The 19025-nt window shown below is 40.9% G+C and overlaps 1 long non-coding RNA gene across 2 annotated transcripts; it reads right to left on the minus strand.

The window, feature by feature from the left end:
- Positions 1–2339: 2339 nt before the first annotated feature.
- Positions 2340–18796, minus strand: LOC132383393 (uncharacterized). 2 transcript variants are annotated; one of them, XR_009508657.1, is made up of 5 exons: positions 18310–18796; positions 18059–18188; positions 10020–10199; positions 9775–9884; positions 2340–2472 (listed from the first exon to the last, which is right to left on the minus strand). It is a non-coding gene; the product is annotated as an uncharacterized LOC132383393 (long non-coding RNA). The 2 variants fall into 2 exon arrangements; XR_009508656.1 differs by lacking the exons at positions 18059–18188; positions 18310–18796 and having other exon boundaries at positions 10020–13243.
- Positions 18797–19025: the final 229 nt, after the last annotated feature.

The raw sequence follows: 19025 nt of genomic DNA on the forward strand, positions 1-19025 counted from the left end.
GTCAAGCATCTGAGATGTTCCTATCCGTGGAACTGCCAGTGTCCTCGGTCTGATTGAAATTGGTGTGCGAAGTCCTTCGATCAGCAAGTTAATAGCCTGGTCTGCTACAGCCTCAATTATTACTGTGTGGTTTGGAGCATCATGCACTGCAGTCCATGTCAATGCTTTTATTGCCTGATATTGTGAACTTGGTATACAGCAACAATCTTCTTTCAAAGCTATTGAGGGATTTGCAGTATTATTCCAATGATGTATTCCCCTTAGGAACCATGAGAAACTTGGGGTTCGATGCCCATTTAACCATAACAAAGTACCATGTACATAGGAAAGTCGCCATGGAGAGAAAACAGAGCACTGTATCCAGAGATACCGGCCACGTGACAGACGCACTGCCACCTGGCTGGTCGGAGGACACACGACATGCCAATCAACATTTGGTCCCTCCCAACTAATCAATGCACACCTAAATTATTGGTCACCTCAACTGGATTATCTCGCCCAGCCCCATGCTATAAAAGGTGAGACTTGTCCCTGGATCGGTCTCTCTTACAGACCACCTCATTGAAGGTAAGTGCATTGATTTATGTTTGGGAAGGTCTATCGTTTGTCCTGGTAAGGGAGCCGCAGCTATCCAAGGTCAAGAGGAATAGCTGTTGTAGTGCTTTTCCCTTCTTTGTATGTGTAACTGTACCCTGTCCCCACATCGCTTCCTGTGTATTGTAGTTGCTTGTGTTGACCCAACTTCCCGTTGTAAATAAATTCCTTATTATTAAAACTGTGTGTGTCCAGGCCTCTACTGTTGAGACTCAAAGAACCAGTTATTTTCCATCACAACAAGTGCACATGTTCCTTTTTTGTTTGGAGGATGTGTTGGCTAGCTGGTCATTTCCTCATAAGCTATCAGAAACCATACCTCCTTAGAGAGTACATGTGTTGTCTTTTCTCCTGTCCTGCTCATCTCACAATATCTCTTACCCTGCGCTATCACTTGCCTAACTTTACCTGAGAGTCATGATATGCTCAGTTAATCCTTCAACGTTGATATTCCTGCTGTGTATCCAACTGAATCCTGACCAGGAATGTTTAATACTGTATCATCTTTGTGCTCTAGAATAGCTAGGGTCTGACCTGGTCCAATTTGCCCAGTTCTGGAGCATTCCGTTTTGTACACCTGAATCTGTGAGCAGTGTCTTCATCTTACATTGGTTTTAGATTGGTAGTTTCCTGTTTGACATTTTTCTCACCTCACTTAACTAAATATTCTTTCCCCTGCTGTTCCAATTGCAACCCTGACTCAGCTCAGTAACTGGGTCTCCTGGCAATTACATACTGCAACCCATCGTTAACTCAAGTGGCATCAATCCAGTTTTATCTCTCAGCATTGCCCTTAAACACATCGATATCAACAATAATAAAATCCAAATCCACTCTCCCTACCAGTTTCTTGTATGACTTGCCAGATCCCCTGCTAGGGTATGGTTTGCGCTCCACCAACCGCATGGAATTCGATCTCCGTCTACTGTGCAGCTGCATTAAACTCTGGGTCCATTGGTGTAAAGGGGTGTATTGAATGAGATTGCAGCAAAGTAAAAGTTAATATGCTTTTATTATTAAAAATACCATTTCCTTTTAATAACAAAAGATACTACAAAAATTTTTACATCAAAAATGTGTATGCAGCCACAGTTTCTCCATTACCCAGTTGCTTGGACTTCTGTGTGCTCTGTTTGAAGTGAAGCCAGTTCTCCAGGTGTCGAACCCATATGCAGCACATTCCAAATAGAGACTTCTGTTGACCATTCCTTCCCTGATTGGTTTTTGTTTCAGCACAAGTGGGCAAAAAATGTCTCTTTTCCGTATTAGACGTTATGGGACCAAAGACTCAGTCAGTGAAGAGGAGCTGTGGGAAGAACTGTCCCCAAAACCACTTTTCTCACTGTCAAATGGTGGATCCCTCAAACTAGTGTCACTGACAGTTACTGCTGACGTACTGAACCCTGTTACTTCCCTCCAGCTTTCATTTTTCTCCCAGCTGAACATGGTTCCCAGAGGATAGGAGTCTGTGTGATATTGATGAGTCTTTTTCAGACCAGCTCCCAAGATGTTCTCGCCCTCTACCAGTTCTTTGGCTGGTACGGCCACACCCAAAGGCATTGTTATTTCATCTGCAGCTTCATTTTCTTCATTCTCTGAAGGATGAATTGCCGTTGGAGGAGCTCAGAGGATTGCTCACGGTGGCCATTTGCTGCGCTGGTTTTCTCAGCAGCTTGACAGCGGTTTCTCAGGCGCCAGATTCCCGCACGAGTTGTCATGAATGTGAACCAAGGTAATCAAAACATGGTCTTGATCGCTAGATCTCAGTCGTGATACTGCTGCGTCTCAGTGTGGAAACGGGAATTGTTGCTGCCAGGTATTGCGTGCACATCAGTGTCACTGTGATGAAGTTTCAGATCAAGTGGCCCAGAAAGAAAACTGCAAAAGAACAGAAAATATGACACATCCTCCTCCACCCTCAATCTGAATGACTGGCAAACAAAAAAATCCAAATATCCACCAATACCAAGGTTACTGAGTTTAATCAAAAGCCTCTCTATCCGAGTCATTTCCCAGTAGTAGAAGGGAAATGTGTACACCTCCCTTTCCGAAGCCCACATTGATGGCGACTAAGTAATTGTCTCTCTTCAAAAATGAACATCAGCCTAATTACTATCACTTTCTCCATTTTAAATAGCAAAGAAGTGAGAGCAAAAGGCCTGTAGCTACTTGGCAGCATCATATCCTTCCAGGTTTAACAGAAGAGCTCCATAGCCGTCTGTCAGTCACTTTTACCTCTAATTGACATTAGCCGCACGTGATGATTTTCATTTACGTCTATGAGGCCAGGTGAATGCTGAGTTTAATTAAACCAAAGTGGGCCCCTTGTTCTCTGGATTAAATCATGGGCCAACCTGAACTCCATTGTTCACTTGTTTGACAAGAGGCTGAGCAAGGAACAGAACCCCTTTCCAGAAGCGGAAAAACCTGTCCTCATCCTGTTTTCGTATATGATTTTCTTGCGGAAAAATAATATGCATTAAGTGTTTTTAATTTAAATATCTTTTTATGCTTATTGGGGTGATTGACACCGTTCCAATTCCAAGATATTATATTGATTTTATTAACATCCATGTTTAATATTGAATTTAATATTATATAAAAGAAATGTTACGCAACTACAGATTAAACCTAAAGGTGCAGGTACAACCAGAAGGAGTGACGCATTTACGAAAGAGAAATCCATCAAAAGAACTGCCCAATCAAGAAAAGAAACTACTCTAATAGACCCCTCCCCCCTCTCGCCTCCCAAAAGGTAAGAATTAAGGAACCGATAGGCTGGTCCCATGCTAACTAATAACCTTTAACCTTGTTCTCCATCTTGCAGCTCTGTATAATAAAAATAAAGCAAAATTCCCATGGAAATTAGCCATAATAAAAGGCACAAACAGAATTCAACTACTATAATGTTATGTCTAACATTAATAAAAACATAATCAGCAATGGCCATCTTAGAATCAGCTAAAGTAGCTTTAACACATATTCAAAAAAAGAATAAATCAGAGCAAATAATATTACAAACAATATTCTTTCTCTCGAAAAATAAAAATAAATGAGTATATATTTAACAGACCTAAAACTATAAGTATTGAAACAAATAAAAAAAATTTTAAAGATTAATATGCAACATGTCCTACACGGACCATCAAAATACAATACTATAAAGGATCCCTACAAAACAGTTATATATGCACTAATTATTAATAAGGTAAAAAAAATTAAATCAGCCACATCCCATACCGAAGAATGAAAAGGTATAGAATGTACTTAACTCAGAAGATCCATAAACAACTCATATAGCAAATACTTCAAAATTGCCTATTGAGTAATCGGAATAACTTAATATTTTATTCAGTAGCCTTAACTTCTAAGATTTCTTATATATTCCCATCCCTCCTAAGGAGAGTAGATTCTCCGTGACTGAGATTTTTCAGGAAAAATTATCAGCTTTGCTGGAAAGCAAAGGGAGGGGTTTAAATCTAATTTATACATTTCACTCATAACTTCTCGATATTTCTTTCTTTCCGCAAAGATTTCAGGAGGATAGTCTTCGACTATACGAATCTGTGTTGAATTCAGGATTAATTTCTGCTTCTTTCTGGCTTCTTGAAGAATAGCTTCTTTAATTGTATAATGATTCAAAGAAAGTTGAGGACGTAATTTGGATGAACGCTGAGAAAATGGAATTCTGTGGGCTTTGTCAATTAAGGGTCTAGCTTTGAGGGTCTCATTGAAAGGTGAGTACAACATATCTGAGAAGAATTTTACCAGATCACCAGCTTCAGTATTTTCAGGCAGTCCCAGAATACGCAGATTCCTCTGATGCCCTCTATTATCTAAATCAACCATTCTTTTCTTTGTTTTAGATAGTTCCGAGGTAATTTCATTGATTTTCTTTTCCATCGAAGATATCTTCATTCCTTGATCTTTAATAGTTTGCTTGAATAGATCATGCTCATTCTCAATTCGAATTGTAGTCTGCTGACATGTTTGAAGTTGAGAGTCCAAGTTTTTCAAAGAGTCTTGAATCGTAGAAATAGCTTTTTCAAGCTTCCCGTTTGAACCGGCCAGCTTATCAATTTTAATATTAAGCGAACTGAATTCCGATTTCATGTCTTATATTGAAGAAAATATTCCTGCTAATGTAACAGATTCCTCCGTTTTCTTGGTTTGTTCCATTTGCTCCGTTTCAGAAAAAGTCTTGCTGCGTCTCAGTTCAATACCAGAATGACTTTTCTCGGCCATTGTAATTAAGTCATAAATCCTTCAGTAGAAGTAATAAATCATCAAAGCTAAAAGGGATCTGTCAGTGGGATATAAAATATATTAAAAGAGAGAGCTGCTAGAAATGCGACTTACTCCATATGCTACAAAATGGGGAAATATCAAGGGGTGGGGGAGGGGATAGGCAGGAAAGGTGAAGAAGGAATGTAAGGGGAAAGCACTATGTGTAGTAGAAGAAGGCAGAATCATGAGAGGTGATAGCTGGAGGAGGAGGCAGAGTGAAACTAGGATGGGGGAAAGGAGAGGGAGGGAATTACTGGAAGTTGCAGGTCTCTGCTGCTTCTCCAATCATTTGAATGGTTTTATTTCTTACTGGTATAGTTGACATTCAAACGAGTGTTATCACAGACCATTTCCTGTTCTCACTAAACATAACACAGAACTATTCCAGCAATTGGTGAGCTCCTGTCCTGTATCTTATCCTCATGCACTGAGTTACAAGGAGTCGTGGCTGCTGTGCCCACGCATAGCATGTCAGGACTGCTTCGTGGTGTGAATTAGAAACAGAAAATGCTGAGAATACTCTGCAGGTCAGGCAGCATCTGTGGAGGTAGAAACAAAGTTTAAGTCAAATAGCCTTCTGCTGATCTCTGGACTCCTTAAAATCTGTTGATTCCTATTGAGAGGCTTTATGTCACAGAAGCAAGAGCACCTTTTGACCTGCACATTACCTGCCACTATGGCACAAGGTCCTATTGGCTACAAGCCTTTTCCATGTTAGGGCAAGGTGACATTTTACACACAAAGTATTAGATACTAAAATCATTTTAAAAAAAATCATTACCTCAATTGCTTGGGGCCACAACTAAAATTTGTCCTGAAACAAATCTAGCTTTTAAAAAAAAGTCTCCTCTTTACTAATTTACGAAGCCTACAGTTGCATGTAGTCCATCACTTTCCTCAAAGGGGTGGGGGTATTTTTAAACTAGATTTATCAGAATGGGAATCTGGACTTCTTACTTGGGTATCGTTAACCCGTGCCTTCAAATAACAATTTGGAACATGTAAAACTTTACAGTTCCTAATAAAGCTAACCTAGCTAAAGTAGTTAGTGATACCAGTTTGTGGTGTTACAAAGAAAGTTATTCTTTGAACCTCTAATTTTCAGGCAATAATCTGCAATTAAAATATTTTTCACCTGAAAAAGTTTGGTGTTGCCCTTGTGGGCCATCCACCCTTATGCAAGGAAAATAATAAAATATTCTTCACTCTTTTGAATAAACGTAAAGTGAGTCATGCTGATTAATCTGAATGTTGCCCATTCTTCTTTCACTTTCAGTTGTATTGCTCAGCTTGAAAGACATGTCTGTGTTGGTCATTAAAATGTTTGTAAACAATCCATGTAATCTTAAATTTTAATTATAGACTTATGACCCACGAAGTTAAGTGAGATTGATTTTCAAAACAACAACAAATCTAGCTGACATTAATGAATATTTAAAATAGTATTGTTCTGGCTATATCTATCAATCTAGCAAAAAGTTTTCAAAAGCTATGAACAAAATGCAACTCTGTTACTGGCCTTCAGTTATCAATGTCTTGTAAATCAGTTGGATTATGAAATTCTCATAAGAACAGAGCTGCAAATTATGTCATCTGGGACTTTGTTGTGTTTAACCCAGGAGGAATAGAACAGTATTAAATTTTCATGACTCGATCTAAACTCATGCCATCTGAGCTGATATCTTCTGTATATATTTGGTACTGGTACTGATTAATTGTATGTCAAAGTTCCATGAAAAGTCTGTCTTACCAACTGTAATAAAGATCAAATCATTGCACTATGCTTTGCAGTAGTACAAGGTAAAACAATAACAAAATGCAGAATAAAATGTAACAGCTATAGAGAAAATGCAGTACAGATAAATAAACAAGATGCAAGGTTATAATAAAGTAGAGTGCGAGGTGAAGATTCCATCTTATCATCCTAGGGAGCTTTTTAATAGTCTTATAACAGCAGGGTAGAAGCTGCCCTTGTGCCTGAAGTGAGACAACACAGTATAACAACAAGAGACACAGCAATAAAATTAAAGCTTAAAGAAAAAGGCAGCTTGTCGAAATCCCTGCTTCACCAGGCATCAGGGTTAACATTGTGACCCTTCCTAAATGGAGACAGAGTAGAAGCATCATCTCTGACAGACATGCCTCACACGCTCGGCTGGAGACTCCTCAGAAATGACTCCAGCAAATCTGACCGAAAGAAGAATAATGTCCCTAAAACCACTTGTATTTCTTCAAAACAGAAGAGGAATGTGTGTTTCCAGTTCAGAAACTTCTAGGTCTGGCATCCGGAATCTCAAGGCCAAAGTGGAGTTTATTGTCATATGCACAAGTACATGGTGCTCAGATAAAATGGGAAAAATACTTGCACCAGCATCACAGCACATGGTATCAGATAGGCAGCACTCGAGCAAGAAAAAAAACAAAAGGTAAGTTACATATAATTTTTACAAGACAAAAACCATTCAGGCAGAACACATAATCATGGTCATGAACTTGTTAAACTGTTCATCACACAACTAAGATATTAAAATGACAGTGCATGTTGTGCAAAATATAGTCTAAAGTAGAATTAGCAATTTTGAGATTGGTTAAAGAAACTCATGGCAAAGGGGAAGAACTAGGAATGGTCATTGCCCCAGTTATCAATGCTTTCAGTTTAAATGGGTCATCTATCTTGGGGAGGTGGGACGTGTAGCTGCCTATATACAATCATTTAATCACATCAGTGTATTGAGGCACTGCAAGTGAAAGGAACAGCAGGATGCAGAGCAAGTGTTACCTTACATTGCTTCCCTATGCCAATATCTTTATTGTTCAATAAAATATCAATTTCATTTAAACCCTGGGTTTAAATTCTGTCACTACTGCCTAGGCCTAAGGTCAAAACACCATCAATAAAATCATGAACGTTATATGCAACCAGCATGGCTATCTTTTGGGGCAGACATTATTCAAGCATATTAGCTGAATCTTCATCAAAAAATATCAACCCTTACACCTTGCAAATCTTGTTCTAGCCACAGATTTGAAAACCTCCCTCCTTTTACTAGAGTGACAGTCCAAACACACTCACAGTTCACTCTTAACCACCTCACTGGAGTGATTCATGTAGCCTAACCACAAGGCATAATGTAACATCTGACCAAACTCAAATAGTTCAGTATTTACACTCCAGATATAGCTGAATGTCAACTCTGTTAAAACATTGAAAACCAGAAAACTGAATGAAATGATAAAGGAAGGTGAGATAGATGGATGAAATTGAAGAAAAATCTTCAAATAATGGAAATCTAAATGACATAAAACACTGGAAAAACCCAGCAGCATCTGTGAAAAGAGAAATTGTGTTTTTGGTAATTCTGGACATCAGAACTGGGAAAAGTGAGAAAACATGTTGGTTTAAGCTGTAGTGATGCATGGAAAGAGAATGTCTATGACTGGGTAGAGACCTAGGTTCTCTGGGGAACAAAATTCTTTTCAGTTATGTCTGGGTAATCGATGAATGGGTACAGAGAGAAAAAGAACATGCTGGAACTGTGTGATGCCACACACAGGAGTTACTGGAAATCTGAAACAAAAGTGAATATTGGAAATAGCCAGAATGTCTGGCGGTGCTGTGGAGAGAGAAACAGGTAATGTTTCAGCTTGTATCAGAACTGGATGGCTCTAATGCAACTAAAAGGCAGTTATCTGATACCGTTGGATTCAGTATTGATTCATGAAGACTGCAGTGTGTCCAGTTGGAAGATGAGATCCTGTTTCTCATCTCCAGATAGGCCGTCGCTGGATAGGTTAGACAGTCAAAGAGAAAGATCAGGGAAGGAGTGGTATGGAGAATGACCATGACCATCTGAAGCTCAAGTTTCCCCTAGAGAATAAACAGAAGAGTTCTGCAAAGTGACCACCTAATCTTGGGGAGTGTGGAGGATGTGAAGCAATACCCACCATTCAGCAAAAAAGGGCATCTCGGAGGAACTACTTTTGGATATCAGAAAAGATACAATGGAATTAGAAACAGAATTGAGTCATTAGAGCAAACAGACTGACAAGGTGGGTGGGAGTGCATTTCAGATGGCTGTGGGAGATGCTGTTTGGGATGATAAGGGAAAAATAAGTTCTGAGGGTGAAGGACAGATTGTGAATAGGACAATCCTATTTGGGGATCTTGGGAAACAGTTAGAATTGGCCTGTGCAGGTTTGGGGAACTGCATGGCTACACTGTCAATGCAAGATTAATGACTGTAAGATGCAAACCAGTGTTTGGTAGTGGGTCAGGGTCCAATGGGAGATGCCTGAGAGCTGATATTCCCAGATAGCAGCAGCATTGTCCTTGCCAGTACATTTGATGGCAAGTTTGGACTGGCACTGAAAGGGTGTGTGTTTAGGTTATACTCGGTAAAGGCGGCAATAAAACTGAGATAGCTTTGATACCTATGGATAGGTTTCAACATGCACATCAGTTTTGGTGACATGGTATGTTGAGTTATGATGATTTCCATGTTGATCATGAAGGACAAGTGGAGTCGGCCAAGCTGTTTACCTGCCCTTCAGTGACATTGTTTGTTCACACTGGCATCTACACAGACAATCATCATCTTTGCCTTTATTTGTATGTTTACATCAGTGTTTACCGGGATACAGAGAGACCCTCAAAGCCCTCTCTACCCACCTGTATCAACTGAATAAAGGCTTGTACACCTGTACATCTGAACTCCTGAGTGATCGTTAATCTGCAAGTTACCAACTGAAGACAGTAATCAGTGTCTGATACTACAGTGTAACAAAATGCATGGGACATAGTATGCATTCTTATAGACACACATATCTATAATATACACTGTTTGAACTTATAAAAACTGCTATGCATAAACCGTTATAATTGAGCCTGCTTACCATATATCAGTTAACTGCCTAAAAATACAATTTCCTTAAAGTCTTCAAGGCTCCCATTTTTCGTGCCTCTGTGCTCACCCTCAGATATGAGATCTCTTTTTTCCAGTAGACTTGTAAAAATATGTAAATGAAAAAAATATGTAAATCAAAAATAATTAAATGAAAAATACTTCAACATCAAAAAATACTATAAAGGGCAGTAAACAGTTAAACACCAAATTAAATCAATATTTGGCGGGACCAACCTTTGCCTTTAAATGTGCATCAATTCTCTTAGGGTATACTCTTCTGCTTCAGTTTTATACAAAAATGGGCTGGTAGGTTATTACAAGTGCTTTGGAGAGCTTGGTCGAGAAAATCTGTAGATGCTGGAAATCCAAGCCACACGTAAAAATGCTGGAGGAACTCAGCAGGCCAGGCAGCGTCTATGCAAAAGAATAAACAGTCAATGTTTCAGGCCGATACCCTTCAGCAGGACTGGGGAGAAAGATGAGAAGTCAGAGTAAGAAGCAGGGATGAGAGAAGTACAAGGTAGCAGATGATAGGTGAAACTGGGGAGGGGACATCTTTTAATTCTGAGCAAGTTTGGCGACCCTTTATTCAATATTTTCATATGATTTTATTTATTTTTCTTTCTTTTTTTCTTTCCTTCCTTCCTTCCTTCCTTCCTTCCTTCCTTCCTTCCTTCCTTCCTTCCTTCCTTCCTTCCTTCCTTCCTTCCCTCCTTCCCTCCTTCCCTCCTTCCTTCCTTCCTTCCTTCCTTCCTTCCTTCCTTCCTTCCTTCCCTCCCTCCCTCCCTTATCCGTGAAGGTTCGGAGGTGACTGGAAGGATGTTCTTTCTTCTTCCTTTTTTTAAAATTTTTTTTCCTCACATGGACTGCCCAATCTTTCTTTTCCTTCCTTTTTTTATTTCTCTTTTTTTTGTTCTTATTTAGTTTAGCAGGGTTTTTTCCCTTATATAAATAAAATTTTCCAATTTTTTTTACTATCTGTTAAGAGGAGTTGTGGCTCTGTTTTCTGATTATACTGTATAACAGCGTAACATTATACCTATTTGATTTTGACAATATGTACTTTTATTTATTGCTGTTTATATGCCCTTTGCATTATGTTTGCTGAACTTCTGTGATTTGTATATTTTTTTACTGAAAATCAATAAAAAGATTCAATAATGAAACTGGGGAGAGGGAAGAGTGAAGCAAAGAGCTGGGAAGTGTTTGGGTGAAAGATAAAGGGCTGGAGAAGGGGGAATCTGATTGGAGATGGTAGAAGGCCATGGAAGAAAGGTAGAGGGAGGTGACTGGCAGGTCAGGAGATAAGGTGAGAGAGGAAAACCCAAATGCAGAATGGCGAAGGCAGTCAATTTGAAGACATCAATGTTGTTACCATCAGGCTGGAGGCTACCCAGGTGGAAAATGAAGTGTCGCTCCTTCAGCCTGAGTGTGGCCTCATTGTGAGAGGTGTGGAGTCTATCGACTGACATATGGGAATAGGATGTAGAATTGAAATGGTGGCCACTGGGAACTCTAGCTTTTTCTGGCAGATGGAGCATTAGTGTTTGGCAAAGCAGTCTCCCAATCTATGTTGGATCTCACTGATGTACTGGAGGCACACTGGAGCCTCACCTGGAAAGACTGTATGAGGCCCCTAATGGTCATGAGAGAGAAGGTGTACCTGCCATGAAGGACAAACTTATACACAGAAAGGTGCTGCAAGAAGACCAGCAATATCATGAAGGATCCCACACACCCTTCTTATGAACCGTTTGTCCAACCACCATCAGGAAAAAGGCTACGCAGCACTTATGCCAGGACCACTGGATTCAAAAACAGTTACTCTCCTAATAAACACCTCCACACATTAACCCACCCAACCCAATGAGAAAACCCAGTGGCACTTTAGGTACATACATATATGTCTATGTATATAACAGTTACTAGTATATTGTCTTTTATGGGTTTGTTTTTATCTTTATTTTATTTTTATTGTGTTCCTCATGCTTTATAAAACATCAGATCCAGAGTAACAATCATTTCGTTCTCCTTTACATTTGTGTACTGAAGAATGACTAAACGATCTTGAATCTTGAATCTCTCTGCCTGACGCTCTGCTCCCAGATCATTAACAGAACATCACTTTGGGAATCCAGTACAGGTAATAACCACAAAAGGAAAAGGTGTGCGACCACAATGAATGGGTGTGAGCAGGCTGAACACTGGAGACATTGACAATTCTTCACTTCTCCTTCCAGTGTACTGGGAGAATTGAAAGAACAAACTTTGTGCCCAGTTGGCAGCACTCTCTGAAAACTGCAATGATCACTGTTGCCAGGCAACTGTGGGTCAGAATTCCCCCCCTCAAAGAGCCCACAACCTGTCATGCTCTGATAAATTCTCTTCTTTTGCTTCTTCTTCATCTTGTAACATTTAGTGACACTTGGTGGACCAACATATGGTGCATAACTGCCAACTAATGAGTTGGAGTGTGGAGCAGAGACAGGAAGTTTACCCACTAAATTCCCCCCACCAATAAAACTCAAACAACATCAAAAAGTCTACTACGTTTCAGAAAGTCAAGTACGTATTTATATACATTACGACGGCAGTAAATCTGAACAAACTTTCCATGTTAAATTCTGTCAGTCTCAATTTAGCAGTAAGATGTTTCCTTTGTATGAGTATACTCTGCACAGATGCCAGTATCATGCATGTTAATTCTGAACAGGGAATTATCCTACTGAGTATATTGTTATGAATGTACCACAGATCTGAGGGGCCGAAAGGTGCGGGGTAGCCCCCTCCTTTGTGAGAATCACAAGATCACTATTGAGTCAGTTCAGGAGACCCAGGAAATGAGAGAGAGACGTTTGGAATGTTTTGACCCCTCCGGCGATATAAAGCTACAGGAAACGGCCATTGTCTCTTGGAGACAATGGAATTGTGTATTAAAATACTGTGCTACGTGGAAGCCCTCAAGCAAAGTGGGCTGGTTGGTGGAGGGATTGCATCATCCCTACCTGATTGAGACCCTGTGTGTAAAAGAGGGTCTGTGGGAACAGCCCCTCAGACGCACCAGAAGAAGCGCTAGTGATCCCGTAATAGCAAAAGCCGGTGGGAAGACCACGTGCGTCCGTTTCCATTTGCCCCGGAATCGGTGTGCCTTGACCACGGAAGAACGGTTTTTAAGCTAACAATGGGGAAATCAACTCCCAACGACTCTCGGAGGATTGACATCATAAAAGGACTGGGCAAGTTTTAACCTGTCTTTCTCTCAAACCAGAAAGCTGCAACTTGAATGAACTAAAGTGACTTTTATATTTCCATTGGACAATATATTATCCCCTAGACAACGATAGAGCTATTTCTTATTGATTATTATTAGACCCGCGCTTTTAGATTTAGTATTGATGACGTATATTATCTGTATGTTTGCATTGATATTATTTTGTGTATTTTTATCAATAAATACTGTTAAAAATAGTACCATCAGACTTCAACAGATCTCTCTATCTTTGCTGGTAAGTGACCCAGTTATAGGGTACGTAACAATATCCAATATGTAAACATGTAAATATAATGTCTTCTCTCCTTTTATACACATTTACAAGTTGAGTTTCCACCATCCTCTAGATTTTATATAAATATCTGCCTTCCCAACTTTGTTGCCAAAGTCATTGAACAGAATTTTTAATTATGGCTTTCATCTCCCCCTTATGCAAAGGCACCACTCCATTATTATCCTTAATTTCAAATGATTCCTTAGCAAGAATATCTGCCAACTCATTTCCTTCAACCACAATATGGGCAAGAAACCGTATGAAATGTATACATGGGTCTAGATCCTGCAGCCACACCAGATGTTATCCAATCTCAAGAAGAACGCCTGGCCTACAATTTGAAATGTCTATTTCAATGGATGTCAAGCCTGATGGAAAAACAAAAGTAAAACTGGGAATGGAAAAACTCTGGAGAAGTGACAGAAAGGGCTACACTTGGACTTTGATCCACATTAAACAACCCAAAGTTTTGTGCCCAGTCATTTCCAAACTGAAGAGTTTACAAATACAAATACAATGCTCCCACCACTCAACTAATGTTGTCAGTACTGGATGACCAACGTTATGTTCTCTAAGTGTTGGCATCCATCTGTCTCGAAGGACAATGGGTGACGATGATCAGGATTACAAGCCTGGGTGGAAGGTATGGAGATTCTGAATTGCCCAGTCGTCAAGATCCCCCTCTCGGCCTCACCAGAAAAGCTTATGAAGCAATACGCTTCGCACCAGCTTGACTGCAGGTGCTGCCGGTAGTACGTCCATCTGCCTTAGGGGCTCCACTCTGGTTTTTCTATCTGGGTTTACTCCAATAGCCTTTGTCTCTCCCGTGGCTGCCCACAAGGTATTGGGGCTATTTACCCACAGGTGGAGATCTGGTTCATGAGCAGCAAGGTACGTCCACACTCCAGTGGGCCTGCATGCTATGTGTGAGGGAACCAGACCTTCTCCCCGCCCTCTGTAGTTCAGCCTAAATCGGAAAGGAACTCAGATTCTGTGTGTTGCCAGTGAGGAGGTACTATGTGAGGCTTACTGTTGGAGAGGCTGTGTACTGTCAGGGAGAGACTTATACATTCAGCTCTCCTTTTGGCAAAACAGCAAGCCAGTGGTGGCAGCTGAAAGTGAGAGCGACAAGCACTACCCACTACACTACCGCACTAGACACGTCACAACAACCATTTTGACACCTGTAAGATGTGTCACCATTTGTCAGCTGACTGCCTGTCCCTGTTCCTCGTTAACAAGGGTTGCATTTCAAACAAGAATAATTTTTTGGTAGGCCAAGTGTTATGGTTTCAAAAAGTACATTCACTCTGGGAAGGGAAATCGGTTTAAATTTGTGCTCTGAAAATGTTTGGAATATTCTGCATTGATAAATATTAGATTGTTTATAAATAAAGGATTCTTTGCAATTAAAAGACATATCTTCTACCCATCTAGTATATTTTCTGTAATACCATGGGTTCTTATCTTGTAAAGCTGCCTCATGTGTGCTACCTTGTTAAAGGCCTTCTGAAAATCCATGTAAACAACACACATTGACTCTCCTTTGTCTATCCTATCTGTTATTTCCTCAAAGATTACCTTGGAAAAGTGCAACAGAAATATGGAGGTTGTTTAGAGAGCATTTCCAATGGGTTCTAGATACTTTATTTCAGTATTGACCAGTGGGAGAGACTTTGATGAATCTGTGGAACAGGCTAACGTGCTGAAATAAGTTGAGGTCAGAAATGAGGATGTGTTGGAGCTTTTGAAAAACATTTGGATAGATTAATCACTCGTGTAAAATAGGAGATAACACATGTTACTACAGGAATTAAGGGAAGAGCTTGCTGCACCTTTAGCACTGATTGCTAGCCAGAATATATTGAACGAACTGTGGTTTTTGTCCTTGGAGCAAAGGAGGTACAGAGGTGACATGATAGAAGTGTGCAAGACACTGCCTCCAGAGTTTGCTCGGTGCTGCCCTCCAGTGTTTGCCCAATGGAAGAACAAGCTGGACACTCAGCTTCTTGGGTGACATGATTTCCCATTGTGACTGTTCTTTTTTCTGAAATCATCAGTATGTGTCACATTTGCTACATGTTACGTGCAGTGTGCTGTTGGTAATGTCGTTTACACCTTAACTCTGGGTCATGTAGCTGCATTCATGTATGGTTAAATGATAATAACACCAGAAAATGAACTTGTTGAGAGGTATAGACAGAGTGCAGTTTGCACCTTGGTGCAGAAATCGCTAATTGGAAGGATGTGAGGCTTTGGAGAGGGTGCTGAACAGATTTACCTGGTGGCTGCCTGCTTTAAAGGGCATGTTCTATCACATGAGGCTGGATGAACCTGGGTGGTTTCTCTGCAGCATCAGCGGCTGAGGAGAGATCTGATAGGGATTTACAAGATTACGAGAAGCATTGTTAATGTGGACAGGGGGTAACTGTTTCCCAGGGTTGAAAGGCACATGCTTTGAAGGTGGTCAAATGCTAAAGACCTGTGTTGATCAACTGGCTAGTGTGTTCTCTGAGATCTTTAACCTCTTACTTTGGCAGTGTATGGTACCCACCTGCTTCAAACAGGCTTCAATTATCCCTGTGCCAAAGAAGAGAGTGGGAACCTGCTCTTCACTCACCTTTGGAACAAATGGACAGCAAAAATCCACTTTATCGATGATAGTTCGGTATTCAATGCCATCACCCTCACTAAACTAACCAATAAGCTTACTTTAGCCTCTGTACCTCCTTATGCGATTGGATCCTGGATTCTCTCACTTGCAGACCCAAGGTCAGTTCAGATTGGCAACAATGTCTGTCCCATGATCTCCATCAGCACAACTGTACCACAAGTCTGTGTTTCGTCCCCTGCTTCTACTCGTTTTATCCCTATGACTGGCTATGCACAGCTCTAATGCCATATTCAGCTTTATTGATTACACCAATATCGTAGGTCGAATCAAAGGTGCTGATGAATCAGTACATACTGGGGAAATTGTTGTTTTCTCAACAAGATCAGGGCAGACAAGATGGGCTAGTTATTATCAATGACACTGGTGCCCTCAACAACATTGATGTAGTTGAGGCTACCATGTGTAACCTCAGCTCAAAAAGGTGGCTGGGGTGAATGAACGTAATTTGAATGATGATTTTATTGACGGTTTTTGCTTGTTGTCTCAAGCAGTATTGACTGATTTTCTGACACTACTCAATAATATGGATATTGGCAGTAGGAAGCAACATAACAGAGCACTTACTCTGCTTTCTGCTATTGTTTTCCACTGCACTGAAGTGATGAAATGATCTGTATGCATTGCATGCAAAACTAAGTTTGTGTCTGTACCCTGTACACCTGACAATACTCTAACAACAATTAACTTGAATAATATCAGCAAATTTTCCAGTTTAGATCTCTTAACAGGTTTAAAATGATGACAGTCACCAGCCCAGATAAAATATTATTCAGATGATCATTTACATTACAAACTAAAAGGTTGTATCATGGTCTGTTGTAACTCCAATGCACAGGAACACTTTGAGACTGACAGAGATGATCTCAGCCACTTCTGTCATGGGTACAACACTCAGCAATGTCTTGAGGAAAGTGACATCTGTCATTAAGGACCCCCAACCATTCAGACTGTGCTGCAACCATCAGGCAGGGTGTACAGGAACCTGAAGACCCACACTTCAAAGTGCAACATCAGCTACTTGCCCACTGCCATCAGATGTTTGAACAGATGAAAAATCCTTAATTTAACCTCAGGCTGGGCTTCCCTCAACTTCTGCTGCCATTGTCACATTTTAATTGTGCATTAACATTATTTCATAATTAGGCCAAACTAACCAGGTGACATCAGTAATCTCTCTAAGAAATCAAACACCAAAAACTGCAGATGCTGCAAATCTGAAATGAAAATACATGAGGAGAGCTGCTGGCTGTTTCAGATATTCTGATTTTATTTCAGATTCACTGCATCTGCATAGTTTTATACGTTGTACACACTTTGGGGTGATCCAGGAAACTTTGAAACACTCTTCTTTTATTTCCAGTTCAGGGATTGCAGCTTTGCATCACCAGCGCACACACAAAATGACCCCATTAATCACTGTGCTCAAATATGGTCGTCGTCATACCGGCAGCGCCATGTTGGGATTGAACAGAATACCGGAACGTACTTAGTCATTTGGTTCGACCAGTTGTTTTGCAGGTTTCACCATGGTAACCATTGCTGATCTGAACTTCATCACAATGACACGCAATACCTGGCAGCAACAAATCCAGTTTCCGCGCTCAGACAGCATTATTAACATTGAGCTCGAACGATCAAGACCATGTTTTCAAGACTTTGGGTGACTTTCTTGGTGACTCCTGCGGGAATCCGGCGTCTGAGAAACGGCTTTCAAGCTGCTGAAAGAACCAGCGCAACAAATGGCCACCGTGAGGAATCCAGCTCTCTGAGCGAAGATTCAGAGCAACCTGGTCCTAGTAGCACACCACATCTCACCGCTCCACCAGCTGGAGACGAAATAAGAACGCCTTTGCGTGTGGCCATACAAGCTGAAGAACTGGCAGAGGGCTGGTCTGACGAAGACTCCTCAACATCAGAAACAGGCTCCTATATTCTGGAAACCATGTTCAGCTCGGAGAAAAATGAAGGCCGGAGGGAAGAAATAGGATTCAGTTCAACATCAACTGTCAGTGAAGCTAGTTTCGGAAAACGGAAGAGAGAAATATTTCACCCACCCGTGAAGAAACGCACACCGATCAGGAACGGTATGACCAACAGAAGCCTCCGGCTGGAGTGCGCTGTGTACGGGTTCAGCACCTGGAAAGCCGGCTTCATTTCCACCAGAATTCATAAAATCCCCAGAACCTGGGAAATGGAGAAACAGTGGACGCATGCAAATTTTTCAATATTATAACTAGTTATTAGTATTTTATGAGTTTTAGTGGTTCCAATAAAATGTTACTGTTTAATAATAGAAGCATCATACCACTATTGTTGTAATCTGTTTCCTTACGCCACTATGAACCCAGTGTTTATGCGGCCTCACTGTCTGGAGATCGAGCTGCCGTTTCCGAGTTCGCCACCGCCAGTTATGCTTTCAATGTCAGATTTAGTTGCCTATTGTATGGGTGGACAGTGAATTCATGTTGGGAATAGTGAACTTCTGGTTGCTGGCCCAGCAGAGACAGAGATTGGAGGGGTGAGGTACAGGACCTGGGAGCAGGCAGCGAAACAGTCTGTGACGGCTCGATTCATAAACTGTGAGCTGAAGTGAATTAGCCTTTATAAAACATCAGGAAGCTCGCCACCTTGTTTGTACATATTGTGAAAGCCATACTGCTGACATAGAATCAGATGCTGGAGTGAAGGACGCGACTCTCTCCATCTACAACAAGCGCTTTCGGCGCAGGGATTGTGCTGCGTGCGGGAAGGGGGCGGGGTGAGTAGATATGCAACAATATAAGAATAATGAAAATTACCGACCCGGGAGCATTGTCAGCCCTGTGAACGTCAGCTTGTAATAAAGAGAAAGTTTACTCGGCTGAGGCGCTCTCCGAGACGCAAAGCCGAAGGAGTCGCGCCGTGGCCCGCAAGCGACACAAGAAATTGCGCAGATGCTGGAAATCCAGTGGGACACACACAAAATGGTAGAGGGCCTCTGCAGGGCAGGCAGCAAATAGGGAGTGGAATAAACAGTCGTCG

Source organism: Hypanus sabinus, chromosome 30, assembly GCF_030144855.1.
Source record: "Hypanus sabinus isolate sHypSab1 chromosome 30, sHypSab1.hap1, whole genome shotgun sequence".
Classification (NCBI taxonomy): Eukaryota; Metazoa; Chordata; class Chondrichthyes; order Myliobatiformes; family Dasyatidae; genus Hypanus; species Hypanus sabinus.